This window comes from Budorcas taxicolor, chromosome 11, assembly GCF_023091745.1.
Source record: "Budorcas taxicolor isolate Tak-1 chromosome 11, Takin1.1, whole genome shotgun sequence".
Taxonomy (NCBI): Eukaryota; Metazoa; Chordata; class Mammalia; order Artiodactyla; family Bovidae; genus Budorcas; species Budorcas taxicolor.
In genome coordinates, this window is record NC_068920.1 from 147,059,512 (window position 1) to 147,076,948 (window position 17,437).

Sequence of the window (17,437 nt, forward strand, 5' to 3'; positions counted from 1 at the left end):
CCACATGTGGCTTTGTAAATTAAAATGCAATGAAGTGTAAAATGTTCTGTTCAGATAAATAAATATTTTTTTAAATAAAAATTTTTGTAAGCAGCCAAGCCAGGAGTCAAAACCCATCAGCCTGGTGGAGAACCCAGTTTTGGCCGCCATGACATACCCTCTCTGAAAGGTCAGCCTCAAGAAATGCAATAAAATACTAAGGAGTAGATTCCAGTGGTTTAGCCAGTAACAAGATGTTGACTATGTAAGAACCTCAGATGATATTGTAAGGCTCAGAAGATGTCTGAATATAATTACTCTGTGTTCAACAGAAGCTGAGGTACAGTACCACAAACAATATCATCTTATTAAGAGAAATTCTCTATTTTGAGACCACAAGTTACATAGTATCTTGCCTACTGATTTAATGAAGAAGTTATTGGAAGAGTTTGAGGCATCTCACTCTTTCAAATCATAGCTCCAACAGGGGCATTATCTAATTAGTGAGAACGTGTTAAACCAAAGATCACATGAAAACCAGAAATGACTTGGAAGTTGTCGGACTGATTTGACAAATGCTCTGTGTTTCAACTTACCCCATCTGTAGGCAGTTTGATTATATAAACAGATATGGTTTGGTTTATTTAGAAAATAGAAGAGAATGTATTTTAAAATTGTGATTTGCATAGAAACATATATATGAAACATACATAAATATTTTTTAAAATATATATATTATATATATATAATATATATAGAAACATATATACTTCCCTACCAGTTGTTAAATATGGATATTTTGAATATTTCTTCTGAGGCCATGGAAGGTATTTCAATTTAATTCTAAAGGTGCTGAGAAGTCATTGAATGATTTTGAACATAAGAGTGACATGGTCTAATTTGCTCTGTAAGCTGTTATTCAAATCTCTGTATGGGGAACTGCCACAGAGCCTAAGTGTGTTATGAAGATGGCTACTGGGGAGTGTCAATTGAAAAAATGCACAACCTAAAAGTTGAGAACTATGATTGATTCAGCAGACATACTGAAGACATAAGCTTGGGAGATGGCCTCTCACATAGCTCTGAGGGACTTCTCCAAAGAGGTAAGGGAGGAGGTAGGATATACAGGTGGAGAAGGCGACAGCACCCCACTCCACTACTCTTGCCTGGAAAATCCCATGGACGGAGGAGCCTGGTAGGCTGCGGTCCATGGGCTCGCAAAGAGTCGGACACGACTGAGCGACTTCACTTTCACTTTTCACTTTCATGCATTGGAGAAGGAAATGGCAACCCACTCCAGTGTTCTTGCCTGGAGAATCCCAGGGACGGGGGAGCCTGGTGGGCTGCTGTCTATGGGGTCATGCAGAGTTGGACACAACTGAAGTGACTTAGCAGCAGCAGCAGCAGCAGGATATACAGGAGTTTTTGCAAAAAAAAAAAAAAAAATCCCAGGTTGTCAGGACATCAAAGCTGGCCCCCACCCCAGTATTCTTGCCTGGAGAATCCCATGGACAGAGGAGGCTGGCATGCTGTGATCCATGGAGTCATACAGAATTGGATACGATTGAGCAACCAATACTTCCACTAAAGAAAAACCAGAATCTGAAGTTAATGAGCGCTGAAAAATAGATGCTTTTGAACTGTGGTGTTGAAGAAGACTCTTGAGAGTCTCTTGGACTGCAAGGAGATACAACCAGTCCATCCTAAAGGAAATCAGTCCTGAATATTCACTGGAAGGACTGATGCTGAAGCTGAAACTCCAATACTTTTGCCACCTGATGTGAAGAGCTGACTCATTTGAAAAGACCCTGATGCTGGGAAAGATTGAAGGTAGGAGGAGAAGGAGATGACTGAGAATAAGGTGGTTGGATGGCATCACTGACTGGATGGACATGAGTTTGAGCAAAGCTCTGGGAGCTGGTGAGGGACAGGGAGGCCTGGCGTACTGCAGTCCATGGGGTCGAAAAGAGTTGGATGAAAGAGTGACTGAACAACATTGAGTTCAGTGTAGAGTTGAGCTTAGCATAGGACTTCACCAGATGCAAAACGGCGTTGACAAGACTTCAGTAATGCGTTCAGGATGACAGTGGAGTTGGAGGGGGGTCAAGGCTGAGCTGGAGGAACAGGATTGACAGTCAGTAAAGAGCTATAAGGAAGAGTAGGAAGGTGCAGAGGGGTAAAAATGTAAACTATGGCAGCATGTTTTCATATGAATGGAAATGAAGTATTGACTAGGAGGAGAGTGGGCTGCAGAGAATTCCGAGAGTGGATGAAAGGGGCGGACTGGTCCGCGATGAGGCCACCCTGAGGGGCTGCATTATTCCCACCTGACCAGGCCACGGAAATCTCTGGAATGTGACCACCACTCGGCCAGGCTGGGGCCCCCGATCTGCTGGATGTGGCCACAGCTGAGCATCCAAGCTGGTTCCACCACCTCCTCCTGAACGCCCCCCCCCCCCCCACCCCCATCCCGGATGCTCTCAATGTCCCAGGGCTTAGAGCCCAGGAAAGCTCAGCTAGATTTTAGTTAAGAGGATCTGCTGAGTGTGGGAATAGCTAAGTACTGTTTCTAGGAGGGAACAGAGCAGAGAGACTCTGCAGTCAGGAGTGCAGATCTGAATCTTGGCCCTGAAACTCACCCGCCAGCCGTGTGACCTACAGGAGTCACTTCTCTGAGCCTCGGGTTTCTCGTCTGCATGTGGAGATGATGACTTTACCAAGACACCTGCTGAGACTGTGAGGTGAAAACAGGGTGCTGGGGACTGTCCTGGTGGTCTGGCTTAACAGTTAAGACTCCCAACTCAGGGGGCCCAGGGTTCCATCTCAGGTCGGGGAACTAGATCCCACGTGCCACAACTGAAGAATCCTGTATGCCACAACTAAGATCCAGCACAGCCAAATACACACATGAAAACAAATTATTTTTTAAAAATGTTCTGTAAGCTGGTTCATGAGATACAAATGCCATAAGCTGTCCTGAGGTTTCATTCACTGCGTCTTCCCCCCACTCATCTCACAAAACAGGCACAGCTCGCAGAGGAAGCATTTCTCAGCACACATTCCTGGGCCTCTCCTCTCTGTGAGTTTAATTTTCATAACTAGACTTTTAAGTGTTGTTTTTTTTTTTAAGATAAGAGCAAGTCTTGGCTCCTTGTGAGAACTTCTGAATTTTATTACAGACGTAAGTATATCACGTCAAGATCATCAGTTGAAAGGGAGGGGAGAACTATTATTATCTTCAAAGCTTTCTGGGGACCTATTAAATGCTAATAACAAAGCACTGGGCTAGTCTAGAGAGCAAACGCCACCCTTGACTCCTGTCATATGCATGAGCCTCCCCTCTCCCCTGGGCTCCATTGATATTTCTGCTGGAGGAAGAGGGAATCAAATGTGGACCACCGAGGGCTCCAAGGCCTGCTTCACCCTGGTCTGTCCATCACTGAGGCTAAAACCACCTTGGTTTTCATAGTGCTGGGGAGAAAGGTAAAGAAATGAATACTCGATGGGCCCGGGGTGTTTGGTGCTGTAAAAGGCCCATTACTCAGGTTATCTCATCACTGGGCTGGGAGGCAATCATCTCTTCTCATCAGAGGGGAAGGGAAATTGAGGCCCAGGAGGTCAAACCAGGTCTCATGGCCAGCAAGAGTCAGAGGGGGTACATTGTAACTCATTTCTCCCTTCTTCAAAGGGCCCACTCTTTCTGCAGACAGAGTAGGTGCTTCACAAAGGTTTCGTAGTGAATGAGTGAGTGGATGAATGAATAAAGTCTTCTGGATTCACAGCTTCCTTGTCAGAGGACATCAACAGCCAGAAGGCACAGCCCCAATTAAACAGAAGCAAAACAGCCTTGTAAGATTCAGGTGAGGTGCTCAGAGTGTGGCTTAAATAAGTCAGGAGTTTTCAGACTTTCGAGTGATAAGATCTCAGCCAAGTTGCAGAACCTGCTGGGGGCTGGTTTCTCTATTTCTAATCTTCAGGCAAATATGTCTTGCTCCTCCCTCCCTCCCAGGAAGCAGAGTTAACAGAACACTGGTGTTCGTAGCTCCGGCCACCGGCCCTAAAGTCCTTGAAGGATGAGTCCTGGCTTGTGACCCTCCCATGGCCAGTATTGCTACATAGTTCATGGGATGCAGCACAAACTGGGAATGTGGAGTGAAAACTAATAAGAATTTCAAGACGGTGACATCAGAGTGCTAAACCGAGCCTGGGTCCCTTCTGTGTATGGGGTCCCCTGTGACTGCAGACTGCCCACCCACGAAGCCAGCCCTGTCTGTGGCCATTGATTCCAGAGTAGGGAAGAAAAGATCTTTTCTTTTTCTTTAAAGGTCTTAAAAACAGATTGGTGGGACATCTTAGGAGCACCAAAAATAAGACAAATCAATAAGGTAGCCATGGAGATCTGGTTTCCTGAAACAAACAATCTTGGAATACGAAGAGTTTTAAAATTTCATCTAGTAAAGACAAATATCATATGATATCAGTTATATGTGGAATCTAAAAAAATAGTGCAAATAAACTTGTTTACCAAACATAGATTCATAGATACAGGAAACAAACTTATGGTTACCGTGGGGGAAAGTTGTTGAGTCGCTAAGTCGTGTCCAACTCTTTGAGACCTCATGGACTGTAGCAAACCAGGTTGCCCTGTCCTTCACTATCTCCCTGAGTTTGCTCAAACTCATGTTCATTGAGTGGGTGATGCCATCTCATCCTCTGTCTCCCCCTTCTCCTCCCCTCAATCTTTCCCAGCATCAGGGTCTTTTCCAATGAATCAACTCTTTGCATCAGGTGGCCAAAGAGCTGGAGCTTCAGCTTCAGCATCAGTCCCCCCAGTGAATATTCAGGGTTGATTTCCTTTAGGATGGACTGGTTGGATCTCCTTGCAGTAGAAGGAACTCTCAAGAGTCTTCTCTGTCGCCAGAATTCAAAAGCATCAATTCTTTGGCATTCGGCTTTCTTTATGGTCCAACTTTCACATTCGTACATGACCACCAGGGGCAAAGGGGAAGAGAGCCAATAAATTGGAAAATTGGGATTGATGTATACACACTACTATATATAAAATAGATAATAAGAACCTACTGCAAAGCACAGGCAGAGAAGGCAATGGCACCCCACTCCAGTACTTTTGCCTGGAAAATCCCATGGGCGGAGGAGCCTGGTAGGCTGCAGTCCATGGGGTCGCTAAGAGTCGGACACAACTGAGCGACTTCACTTTCACTTTTCACTTTCATGCATTGGAGAAGGAAATGGCAACCCACTCCAGTGTTCTTGCCTGGAGAATCCCAGGGACGGGGGAGCCTGGTGGGCTGCCGTCTATGGGGTCGCACAGAGTTGGACACGACTGAAGTGACTTAGCAGCAGCAGCAGCAGCAGCAAAGCACAGGAAACTCTTCTCAATACTCTGCAATGACTTATATGGGAAAAGAATCTTAAAAAGAGAGGGATATTTGTATAAAATAGAGACCCAGTCAGAAGCAGTGACTTGGGTAGTCATGGGGTCCCACAGAGAAAGCAAGTCCTCTCTGAATCTCATATCATCTCCTTATTATTGAAACAGCATAGGCCAGATTGAATAATGCATTATTTGCTTATTTTCCTTCCTGAACTTCGCTAAAATAACAGTAAAGTAAAAGAGTTAAGTCTGCTACTATATAGCACAGAAACTACACTCAATATCTGGTAGTAACTTTTAATGGAAGAGAATGTTAAACTGAATCACTTTGCTGTACACCGGAAACTAACATAACATTGCAAATCAACTATTTCAATAATTTTTTAAGGGTTAAGTCCACAAGGACTAGGGAAATGAAAGGAGAGGCAATAGTAACTGAAGAGGCTTTAACAGTGGGCAGGTGGGATAGGAGGATACATATTTCAGAAATGAGTGAAAATCTGATTACTGCCCCTCTCTCTTCCCAGAATGCCAGTAGCAAGTTTTACATCCCTCCCCCTTGCCCCTGCTCCTCCAGGCAAAAGATAAGAGTTTTCTCTGGAGTGGAGCCCAGACACCACCATTTAGAGTTCTTTACAATGAGCTGGTGTGAACTTCTGTCCTATTAGACTGAAGCCCTAGGTCCCAAATCTGGTTTATCTGCAAAGAGCTTACTAGGCTCCTAAGTGAGAGGCGATAGCTAAGTACCTCCAGACATGTGGGAAAGCTTCTAACTTGAAAGACAGAAAACAAAACAAACAAATGGAAAAAAGAACTGGGAGAAATCAGAGAGAGTGTCAAACTATCTCCCTGAAAACAGTAGGGATGATATTGTGTATATGGAAAAAAAAAATCTTTAGAAAAATCCCCCAAACAAAGAAAACTTACATATATGAGTCAAAATAAAATTTTAACATAAACAATAAATTCAGAGAAACTTCCAGAAGATAGGACAAAAAGAAAAATGGAAAATAGAGAATCTTTTCTCTACTTACCCTCTATAAAGCAAGAGGGTAAGTCTAAGAGGTTGAAGACCAACAACTAGAAATGTCAGAAAGAGAGCCAAGGGGACAGAATTATCAAGGAGATTTTCTCAGAACTATGGCATGAGTTTTCAACTCAAAAGAGCTCACTCAAGAGATGTGCCTAGCAGAGAGGAAAAAAACCCACAGTCAGACACACCACTGTCAACTCAGAATACCAGCGATACAGAGAAGATAGTATAAACTTCCAGAGGAAAAAAAGAAGAGGGTCAGAGTCAACAGATCTCTCAACAACAAAGCTTTGGGATCTAGTGGACAATGGACCAATGCCTTAGATGCTCTCCCTTATGTCCACTCTTCTATATAAAGCTAAACTGTTCATCTCCTTTGATCTGCAGTCCATGGGGTCGCAGAATCGGGCACGACTGAGCGACTGAACTGAACTGAAACTGTTCATCAGGTGAGGGTAGAATAAGGTATTTTCAGACATACAAGAATGAACATCATTTACTTCTCTTGTACCTTTAATGAGCTACTGGAGGTAGTGATCCAGTGAAAAGAGGGAGTAAACCAAGAAATGAATACCTGGAATCTAGGAAGTGAGGGATCCGAAGTGTAAGAGGCAACAAGAATTCCCTCAATGAAGATGAATGGAAATTTCCAGATGACATCTGTACAGTATCCTGTGTAAATTGGGGAACTTGGAAGGAAGGCTCTGAGAAGGAGGTCTCTAGGAATAAGATAAATATGACATATTTGAGATTATGGAAAACATTACTAACAATTGAAGCAGACTTTATTGGGGCATTAGAAATTAACGATACCTGTGTAGAAAATCGGGCACCTGGGAAGCTGAGTGAGTGGGTGACTAAAAGTCGCTCAGTCATGTCCGACTCTTTGTGACCCCCTGGACTGTAGCCTGCCAGGTTCCTCTGTCCATAGTAACTCCAGTAAAAGTGAAAGTGGTATGGGATGGGCAAAGTGTAGCCCGTCAGATTCCTCTGCCCATGGAATTTTCCAGGCAAGAACATTGGAGTGGGTTGCCATTTCCTTCTCCACAGGTGGGTCTTTAGGGAATGGCGTTTGTGCAATTGTAATTAAATACATCCTGACTATAACTGTGTTGAGGGGATAGGGAAGTGGAAATGAGAAAGTAAGGGAGATCTGAGTTCTTATTTATCATTGTGGGAACTCAGTGGTGGTGTCTCAAAATGAGAATTAGTACACTAAGAAATGAGGATAGCCCCAGTCCATGGTTTTTTTTTTAAGTTTTTTTTTCTTTTTGTTCCATGATTTTTCGCATCATCTATAGGACTTCAACATTTAAGAGGGTGAAGGAAAGAGGTTCCCGCTTCTTTTTTCTCTCAAAAAACAAAGAAAACAACAAACAGAAACAGACTGTTCTTAACACTAGCAGACATTGAAAATGTGAACCATTAAATGTGGACCACTGAGTGGCTAGAAGAATGACAAAGAAATGAACAAAGATGAATCCAAATACCAGTAGAAGCGTAATTTATTTACAATAAAATTCACCAATTTTATTTTTACCCAAATTTTATCATTCACCAAAAATACTCAAGAGTGGAATTCCTGAGTCATATGGTAAGTGAACATTTAACTTTGTAAATAAATGCTAACCTGTTGCTCCACATTCTAGCCAACAAAGTCTTTTAAATTCTATCCACTACAATGGATATGTAGTAGTATCTCCATTTGGTTTAAATTTGCATTTCCTTAACAAGCAGGGATGTTGAATGTCTTTTCATGTGCTTTTCTGGCATCTATGTTTTTGACAAGATGTTCAGATCCTTTGCCTAATTTTAATTGTCTTATCTTAATATTGATAATTCATTATGTATTGTGGACATAAGTCCTTTTATTTTGTGTATGTTTTGCAAACATAGTTTCCCAGTCTCTGCCTTGTCTTTTCTTTTTTCTAATTGTGCTTTCAAAGAACAGACATTTTAAATTTTGATGAAGTCCAAGCAATTGCTTTTTAAAATGTTTGTGTCCTAATTTTTAAATATTTGCCTAACCCAAGGTCACTAAGGTTTTATCCTATTTTCTTAAAGGTTTGTAGTTTTAGTCCACTTTTGTACATATAGCCAATGAATTATTCTAGCACCTTTTGTTGAAAAGATTATCCTTTCTTCCATTTAATTTTCTTGACACCTTTGCTAGAAAACCAGTTGACCACAAATACATGTGGATCTGGGCTTCCCTGGTGGCTCAGATGGTAAAGAATCTGCCTGCAATGCAGGAGACCTCGGTTTGACTCCTGTGTCTGAAAAATCCCTGAAGAAGGGAATGGCAACCCACTCCAGTATTCTTGCCTGGAGAATTCCGTGGACAGAGGAGCCTAGTGGGCTACAGTCCTTGGGGGTCACAAAGAGTCGGACACAACTGAGTGACTAACACCCACATATGTGGATCTTTTCTGGACTTTTTACTTTGTTCCATTGGTCTGTATGCCCACTTTTGCTTGAATACCATTCTGTACTAATTACTGTCAGCTTTATAGTATTAAAAGATCTTGAAACTAGATTGGATAAGGCCTGCAACTTTGCTCTTTTTCTATGTTGTTTTGGCTATTCTACATGGCTTGTACTTCCTTATAAACTTTAAAATTTTCTTATTAAATTTAAGAAAATAACCCTGCTAATATTTTGAAAGCCATTGTACTGAATCTATTGATTGATTTTGGGGAGATTTGGCATTTTAAACAACACTGAATCTTCCAGTGCGTAAGTATGGTGTATCTCACCATTTGCACTCAATTTCTCTCAGTAATGTTATGTAGTTTTCAAAGTACAGTTATTGCATATATGTGTTAACTGTATCCCTACTTCATAATTCTGTACATGTGTGCTTGTGTATGTGTTTGAGAGAGAGAAAAAAAGAGGGAGGGAGGAAGAAGGTTTCCTTTATGTTCCCCAAAGTTGAGCAAAAGAGAATCGGCTAATTAAGGACTGTGGTTAGCTGAATTCCAGTTAAGTAAGATTTTACTGTATTTGGCATTCACACTAATAGCTCTGACTATGTCACACCCATGTTCAAAGGCCTTCATTGGGAAATAATTATGGGATGCTCTCAAAGAATGTAGTGTCAATTTACAAAGGGAAAAATTGGAAACAACCGAGCAAGCTGATTAAGTGATGCTCTGCTCTGCCCTTGCAGCCGCAAACATGACGTTATGCAACAGCAGTTTTCAGAAAGGGGTCAGAGTGCCTCACAGGGTCAGGCAGGGGTCAGGGCCCCCATTCATGTTCTGATCACAGTAGCTCTAGATCCCTCTGTAGAGGCTTTATGTCTCCCTTTTGGCTTTCGAGGCTCCTGGTAGGACTTTGTTTAGAGGTAGAGTTCTGGTGCATACGTTTAAAAGCTGTTATTGCGAAAGAATTTCTAATGACCAAGAAAGATGTTAATGGAATTATAATCAGATTAGAAAAGAATCCATGTTTCAGGTCCCCGTTTGAAGAAAAAAAGAAATGTGTAAAGAAAAAAATTGTAAGGTTATACATTTCAAAATACTAATAGCAATTACATCTGCCTAGTTAGGATGTGAACTATTTCGGAATGTTTCCTTTCATCTTTTTCTAAATATGCACAATGTAAAGTGTATTATTCTTTAAGGAGAACAGAATAAACTACAAATTTCCTAGCGTGTCATTCAAGGCTCTCCACCATCTGACATTAAGTCTTTCTCGACTCCTGGCTAAACCTCAGCTCATCTTAGAGTCACAAGTTTTGCCTCCAAGAATTACTCACTGTTTGCTGAATATGCCCTTTGTTTCCCTGTCTCCACCCCTTTTCTCCAGCTGTGTTCTTAGTCCAGAATTCCCTAATCACACACCCACTGGTGTTCAACCCATTCAAAGTGAATGTGGTAAAATGTTAAGTTATGACCAACCTAGATAGCATATTCAAAAGCAGAGACATTACTTTGCCGACTAAGGTCCGTCTAGTCAAGGCTATGGTTTTTCCAGTGGTCATGTATGGATGTGAGAGTTGGACTGTGAAGAAAGCTGAGCACTGAAAAATTGATGCTTTTGAGCTGTGGTGTTGGAGAAGACTCTTGAGAGTCCCTTGGACTGCAAGGAAATCCAACCAGTCCATCCTAAAGGAGATCAATCCTGGATGTTCTTTGGAAGGACTGATGCTAAAGCTGAAACTCCAATATTTTGGCCACCTCATGCGAAGAGTTGACTCATTGGAAAAGACTCTGATGCTGGGAGGGATTAGGGGCAGGAGGAGAAGGGGACAACAGAGGATGAGATGGCTGGATGGCATCATCGACTCGATGGACGTGAGTTTGAGTGAACTTCGGGAGTTGGTGATAGATAGGGAGGCCTGGCGTGAGAGTCGGGCATGACTGAGTGACTGACCTGAAAGGGAAAAAAAATTCAAAACTATATAGATATCATGATTTCAACCAGTTTAAAAAAACACAATGTGAATGACACCTCTGTGTCGGGATTATCAATCTTTTTTTGTTTGGTGCATTTTATTATACTTTCCAAATTTTCTACAATGCTCTATTGAAATAGGAAAAAAAATTCATAGCCATTTCAAGATATATTTCAAATGCTAACCCCTCCAAGAGCCTTTCACAAAATGATAATAATATATGTTTTAAATTCTCCAGCTTGTGTCTCCTAACAGTTTAACTCTGTGTATTGCATCATATGGTATGAAGAGTTCTGAACCTGTAGGCAAAAGATGTGGGATTATTCCTGGCTTCTTCTCTTTACTGGTCTGCGACTGGTGACTTGCCTCACCTCTCTGTCTGATTCCCCCCAGGACTGCAGTAAGGATTAACTGACACAATGTGAACAGATTCTGTAAACTGTAAAGTGCCATTCAAATGTATGCTGTGCGTGATTCTCCTACGAGGTCGAAGCTTAACCACCCCAAGCTATCCACCACAGGCAACACTCAGCAAAAAGGCTGTTGATTTAAACCTTTTCTGGCAGTTCCAAAAGAGAGCAAAAATCTCTTTGTACCCCGAAATGTTACCAGTAGTCTGGGATTTAATAAAGGCCTATACTCCAGACAGCTTGTCATTTTCATCGTGTTCATTTTCCCCTGCTATTCCCAGGACCTGTGGCCTCAATAAGCCATCCAGGAGACAGCGGGTTCCAGCACAGCCCAGGGGCACTCTTCAGTGTTATTAAAAATGTGAAATTACAGGCCAAAGCAATACACACGCTGAAGATGGCTCTGGAGCCCTGGGCAGCATGCCTTCATTGCCCACCTCTCTAAATGAGATGACGTAGAGCAGAGTTGGCCATGACCTTTATCACCTGGACTCCGGGAGAGACAAGGGCGCAGCCACCTGAGCTGTCGGTCGAGCTCTTTGGTCCTCGGAGGTGGGTGCTGAAGTCCCAAGGAGGGAGATACCTTGCCCAGGGCGCATGCTATTTGGGGACAACTGGTCAGCACTGGACCCAGAGCACCCGTGTGTGGTACTCTGGTACCCAGTTCAACCGAGACTGCTCTGAGGCAGAGGAATTCCCACTCTGCTCCACACCCCTCGGCACAAACAGGGCCTGGCTGCAGCTGGTCCTCCGTAAATGTTTGCTGACACAGCCATGCATGAATCTGCACATCTCTTTCCTTATGACCCAGCTGGAGCCCTCAGAAGAGGTTCTTTCCGGATTGAGGAAGATCTGGCTGCCGGTCCGGGATGGGGCCCTGTCAGCTCTGAAGCAGTTTCCAGACACCGGCTCATCACGGCTCAGTGACCGGCAGTCGCGATGACGAGAACCAAACAAAGCAGGCGGGTCGAAGAAAGAAGCTCTGCTAAACAGAGGGAAGGAGAAACTGGGTGGGGGACCCCAGGGTTGCCAGAGCCTCCACAGATTTTGTTTTTTAAGACAGAAATCCTCACTTTTCAAGAAGTTGCTGGATTCTAAAATGTGGACTCAAGATATTTAAAAATAGTCTGAGGCCAAACGTTATGTCCCCCTGCAGGTAGTCAGCCTGTCTGCACCTCCAGGAAGAATGTTCATCTGGCCGATAGCAAATGAGCGTGGGCTCTCGAGGCCTCTGTGGGGTCAGGGCGAGCCCGTGGGTGCCAGTCACTACTAGCTGAGCGGCTCATTCCCTCTGTTTATGACTCTGGGTCCCCAGGATGGAAACCCTAACACCTGCCTCAAGGAGTTGTTGAGAGAGTTACAAGATCGTGTAGAGAAAAAGCAAATAGTGAAGCAGGGTGCCAGGAGTTAATATATAAATAGTGTTATGTGTGTGTGTTTGTGTTCAGGGGCTTCAGTCGTGTCCGATTCTGCAACCCCATGGACTGTAGCCCGCCAGGCTCCTCTGTCCATGGAATGCTCCAGGCAAGAATACTGAAGTGGGTTGCCATGCCCTCCTCCAGGGAGTCTTCCCAACCCAGGGACCGAACCTGTGTCACTTATGTCTCCTGCATTTGCGGGTGGGTTCTTTCCCACTAGTGCCCCCTGGGAAGCCAAGCGATTTACGTTACTAGAATACTAGCATCGCTTTAAATTACCAAAGCTGGGCAGTTCTGGGTTTATGACACATAACCCTGGGAATTAGCTCCTTGAACTGCATTCAAGACCCTCACCAGGAATGTTACAGAGGATGAGGCATTTGTGAGCTCAGAATGAACACATTCAGACCGAAGTCTGCACTTACTAGAATATTTGTTCCAAGGGCAAGGTGTGGGAGGAAGAGTATAGAACTGCAAACCAGAATTCCACCCCAGGTTGCCACTGGGGCCATGTGCCCCTGTGTGTCACGTTTTTGCTCTGGGCCTCAGTTTCTCTATCAACAACCTGAGCATCAGGACCGGCCTCTGGCCAGCTCTGAGGTTCTCAGACATCAGCATCCTTCTCAGCTTGGCTTCTTGGTGCTCCACCCTGTGTCTGCCATGGGGACACCCTGCCTGTGTGACCTGTGCTGTCACGTCTTAAGCAGGGCCTCTGCCTTGTCCCCAGGCACCCATGACCCAGGAGTGCTAAAACTCTGATGGAAATTTAGTGGGGAGAGGTTGGCATAGAAGGATGGGCTGATTCAGGCTGAGAATTGACTTCTCAGACTAAAATCAGACAGATGGGGGAGACAGATAAACACCAGCCAGATGGAAGCTCCATGGAAAGCAGACTTGGGACCTTCTGAGGCTTAGCTTTTGTAGGGGAGGTAAGATCTTCCTGCCCTCTTAGGGGTTTTTGAGTTGGGCCTGAGAATTAAACTGATATGGGACAGATCAACAGGAGAAAACCATACAGATTTATTTAACGAGAGTTTCATATGACATGTTGTTTTTGTATAGTCGCTTGGTGGTGCCTGATTGTTTGCGACCCCATGGATAGTAGCCCTCCAAGCTCCTCTTTCCATGGGATTCTCCAGGCAAGAGTATTGGAGTGGGATGCCATTTCCTCCTCCAGGGGATCTTCCCAACCCAGGGATAGAACCTGTCCTCATCGGCAGGTAGATTCTTTACCACTGAACCACAGGAGCCCTCAAAAGGAAATGATCCAAAGAAGGGGCAAAACCTCCATGCTTTTGCATGAAGTTAAGCAGAGAGATGCTATTGTGGAAAAGAAACTGAAATGTGTGAGCAGGCTAAAGGAAGATGAGCTATTTTCACAAGGCCCAGAATTCTCTGGTCTTACCTGTCTGTCCTGATGCTAAGCATGCTACTTTCCGTCTGGGGTGGGGAGGACATCTTTCACCTGGGGATTTCATCTCTCTCTTGCCCTTTTTTTCCGTTTTCACCAAGAACTTTACTGTACAATATATTAGCTGGATTTGTTTGTTTGTTTGTTTGTTTTATCTATTTCTTTGGCTTAGTTGGGTCTCAGTTGCAGTACGTGGGATCTTCGTTCTTCACACAGGGCCTTTTGTTGCAAGATCTCAATAGTTGTGCGCCACAGGCTTAGCTGCCCCGTGGCATGTGGGATCTTAGTTCCACAGCCAGGGATTGAACCCACCTCCTCTGCATCACAAGACAGATTCTTAACCACTGGACCACCAGGGAAGTCCTGGGAATTTCAGCTCTCCCTTTCAAGAAACAGAAGGGAAAGTCGGGGTGGTCTTGCATCTGCTGTTCCTCACATGCCTTTAACTCACAATAGTCAGTTTGCCAGAGATGCATATGTTGGCGTGGCATGTTCTGTTCTCATCCCCAAGTGGAGGGAGTCAGACCAGATCGGTTCTGACAGTAACTGACAGTAACTGTTATGACAGTTCTGACAGTTCTGTTGTATTGGACCCTGGCCTGTGCTCAGCCCTCCAGAGTGCTTCCACACACACTGCCTCATTGTGGAACGAGTCTCCCTACTCTGAGGCTGGGAGACAGAGAGGCTGCAAGATTTTCTCTAAGACAGAGTCCCCTGTGGGGAGGTGGGGCCTGCATTCCAGCCGCACCCCCACCCCACCCTCCCCCTGGGTCCTGAGAGCTGTAGTTACTATGCATTCAGGTCACTTTCTGCCTCGAGTCATTCAATCTTCACGACTCTCCACAAGGGTGGGTTTCACTGAGGGGTAAAGCAAAGCAGAGCAGGCGAGTGGCTTCCCTAAATTCACGTGTCCAATACGTGCCTCTCAGAGCCGGAAACTGGGCTTAGCCCCTCCCCAGCTCCAGGGCCTGGCAGAGCAGGAAGGTCGGTCCAGGAGCCAGCGCTTTGATGCTGTGACTTTATCTGAGATCTTAGTCTGGAGGAGCCCTCTTAGTGTGCTCTCATGATTTCACCTTTGCTCTCCTAGCCCCAGAGCCAGAACTACGAGGCATGAGCTAACTGTCCTCAGCCTGACCTTGGACAGAAGTCATGACCATGATCTCTGGACGTGGCCTCCTGGTCTGGGAAGGCAGAGGAGAGGCACTTCTGTCTGCTGAGGGCCCTGCACTGTGCAATCCCGTCATTGTGCGCTGGCGTCCCTGTCCCCCAAGACTGAAACCCGTGCGAAAAACCCACCCCTACATCCCCGCTTGCCTCCTAAGGTATCGTTGGGAGGACTAAAGACAAGGATCCAGACTGGCCAGGAATCAAGCAGGCCTTGAGTCCCACGAGGCCTGCGTTCTAGAAACCTCTAATAGTCCCAGATTCACAAAGGCCAGCAGAGCGAATGACTTCTCCTAACAACAAACGCTGAACACGGACTGAACACATTCCTGGGGCCCCTTGGACCTCCAGTGAGCCGAGTGCTGTTTCACATTGCCCTCCCACCGCCTGCCTCTGCAGGAGTCCCTCCAGCTCTGTGCCCAGACACCCAATGGTGCTTCAGGAAAAGGACACATTCCCATGTGTTGTGGCTTCCATGGTCTCAGATAAACCAGACTCTGAAGACCAGAAACCACCTGGGAACTTCTGGGCCCCACAGAGCCACCATTCTCACAGCAAGCAGCCAAGCTTGCAATTTATTTCTGTCAACTTCGACATCTTTGAACTCTTCCCTGGAAAACACTGCCAGCCATGAGAAGACATCGCTGGGGTCTCTCTCCATGTGAACTGAGTGATCCCAGAAAGGGAGTTTCTTCTCCCTGCACGTAGAACTGAAAATGAATCACGGAAAAAAAAAACCCACAACATGCCTCATTCCCTGTCTTCCGTTGACATCTATGTTCCAATGAGAGAGGGCGAGGCTTTGAGATGAAAAACCACACATGAGGTCCGGCTCTCTCGTAATTTCATCCCATCAATTTGACAAATATTTGTCACGGCCTCTGCACAGTGCTGTGCAAGGGACCAGCAGGAACCACCCTGATCTTGAACTTCCAGACTCCATTTAACCTTATTTAACCGTAATTACCTCCAAAAAGGCTCTGCCTCCAAATACTGTCACACTGAAGTTAGGGCTTCAATTGCAGGAGGATAAGATGCAGTCCGCAACAGTGATACTGTCCTTTGTATCATTCTTTCTTTGTGGTGTTGGACTTGGATGGAATATATACATCTATACATGTATAAATGTGTGTGTATAAATGCACACACACATATAAAGAGAACTGTCCCTTTATCACCTATTTGGTTTAACTCTGAGGTACAATTCGTTTCAGAAAAGCAGGATAATTACTTGAATCTTTCCCTTTATTTATCTGCTTTCAAAATGATGAAGCCATTTCCTAGTATTGTCTAAGAGCAATCAATATTTTTTTTTTGCTTGATTGTTTTATGGCACCATTGTAAACTCGTGAATGTAAACACATTTGATTGTTTTTAATTGTGGTTATTACTGTTACGAAGGCTCTGCTGGTCTTTCGGCAGCAGGAGCGTCTTCAGGATGAACACTGAGTTCCTTTGACATGACTTTGGTGTCCTTGGCCCTTTGAGGATCTGGTCCAATGTATCTGACCTAGAATCAATCTATCTTGATGTTCCCCAGGACAGCCACCACAAACAAGTTCACGAAGAACACCCCTGTGGGTGTCCAGGGGTGGAATCGCTGAGTCACGTACGAGATGTCATGTACGAGATGAACCTAATTTAAGAGTCAGTAAGGGACTAGAGTAAGAATTCCGCCTCCCATTCCCACCGCACACTTTGAGGGGCCTCTGCCCACTTCCTGCCCCTCCCAGCTCTTGGTTCTTTCAGCCCTTTACTGTGGGAAGCCAATCTTCTGTTATTCTGGTTTCCTCGTCTCTGATTACTGATGAGTTTAACAGAATATGCTTGCTTGCCTCACGCACGACTCTCTTGTAAAATGCCAGTGTGTCTTTCCAATAGGTTGTGTTGTGTTAGCTAAGTGACAGTTTTATTTTCCTTCTCATAGTAAGCCAGTTTTCCCAATATTGTTTATCTTTAAAAAAAAAAAAATCTGTCTTTCCTCTATTGATTAGTGGTGTCAAATTACCTTACATTAAATTTGCAAATATACATGAGAAATGCTTCTCTATGTCACATAGGTCCATTGGTCTGTTTTAGGGCTATTTTCATTAAGATGGCTTTGTAGTTGGTCTTAACTTCTGGCAGGGTAAATCCTCTCTTTTTGCTTTCCTTTTTTACAGTTGACCTACCCAATCAAGGATCTAATTTTTAAAATCTTTATTTATGTTTATATATTCATTTATGTT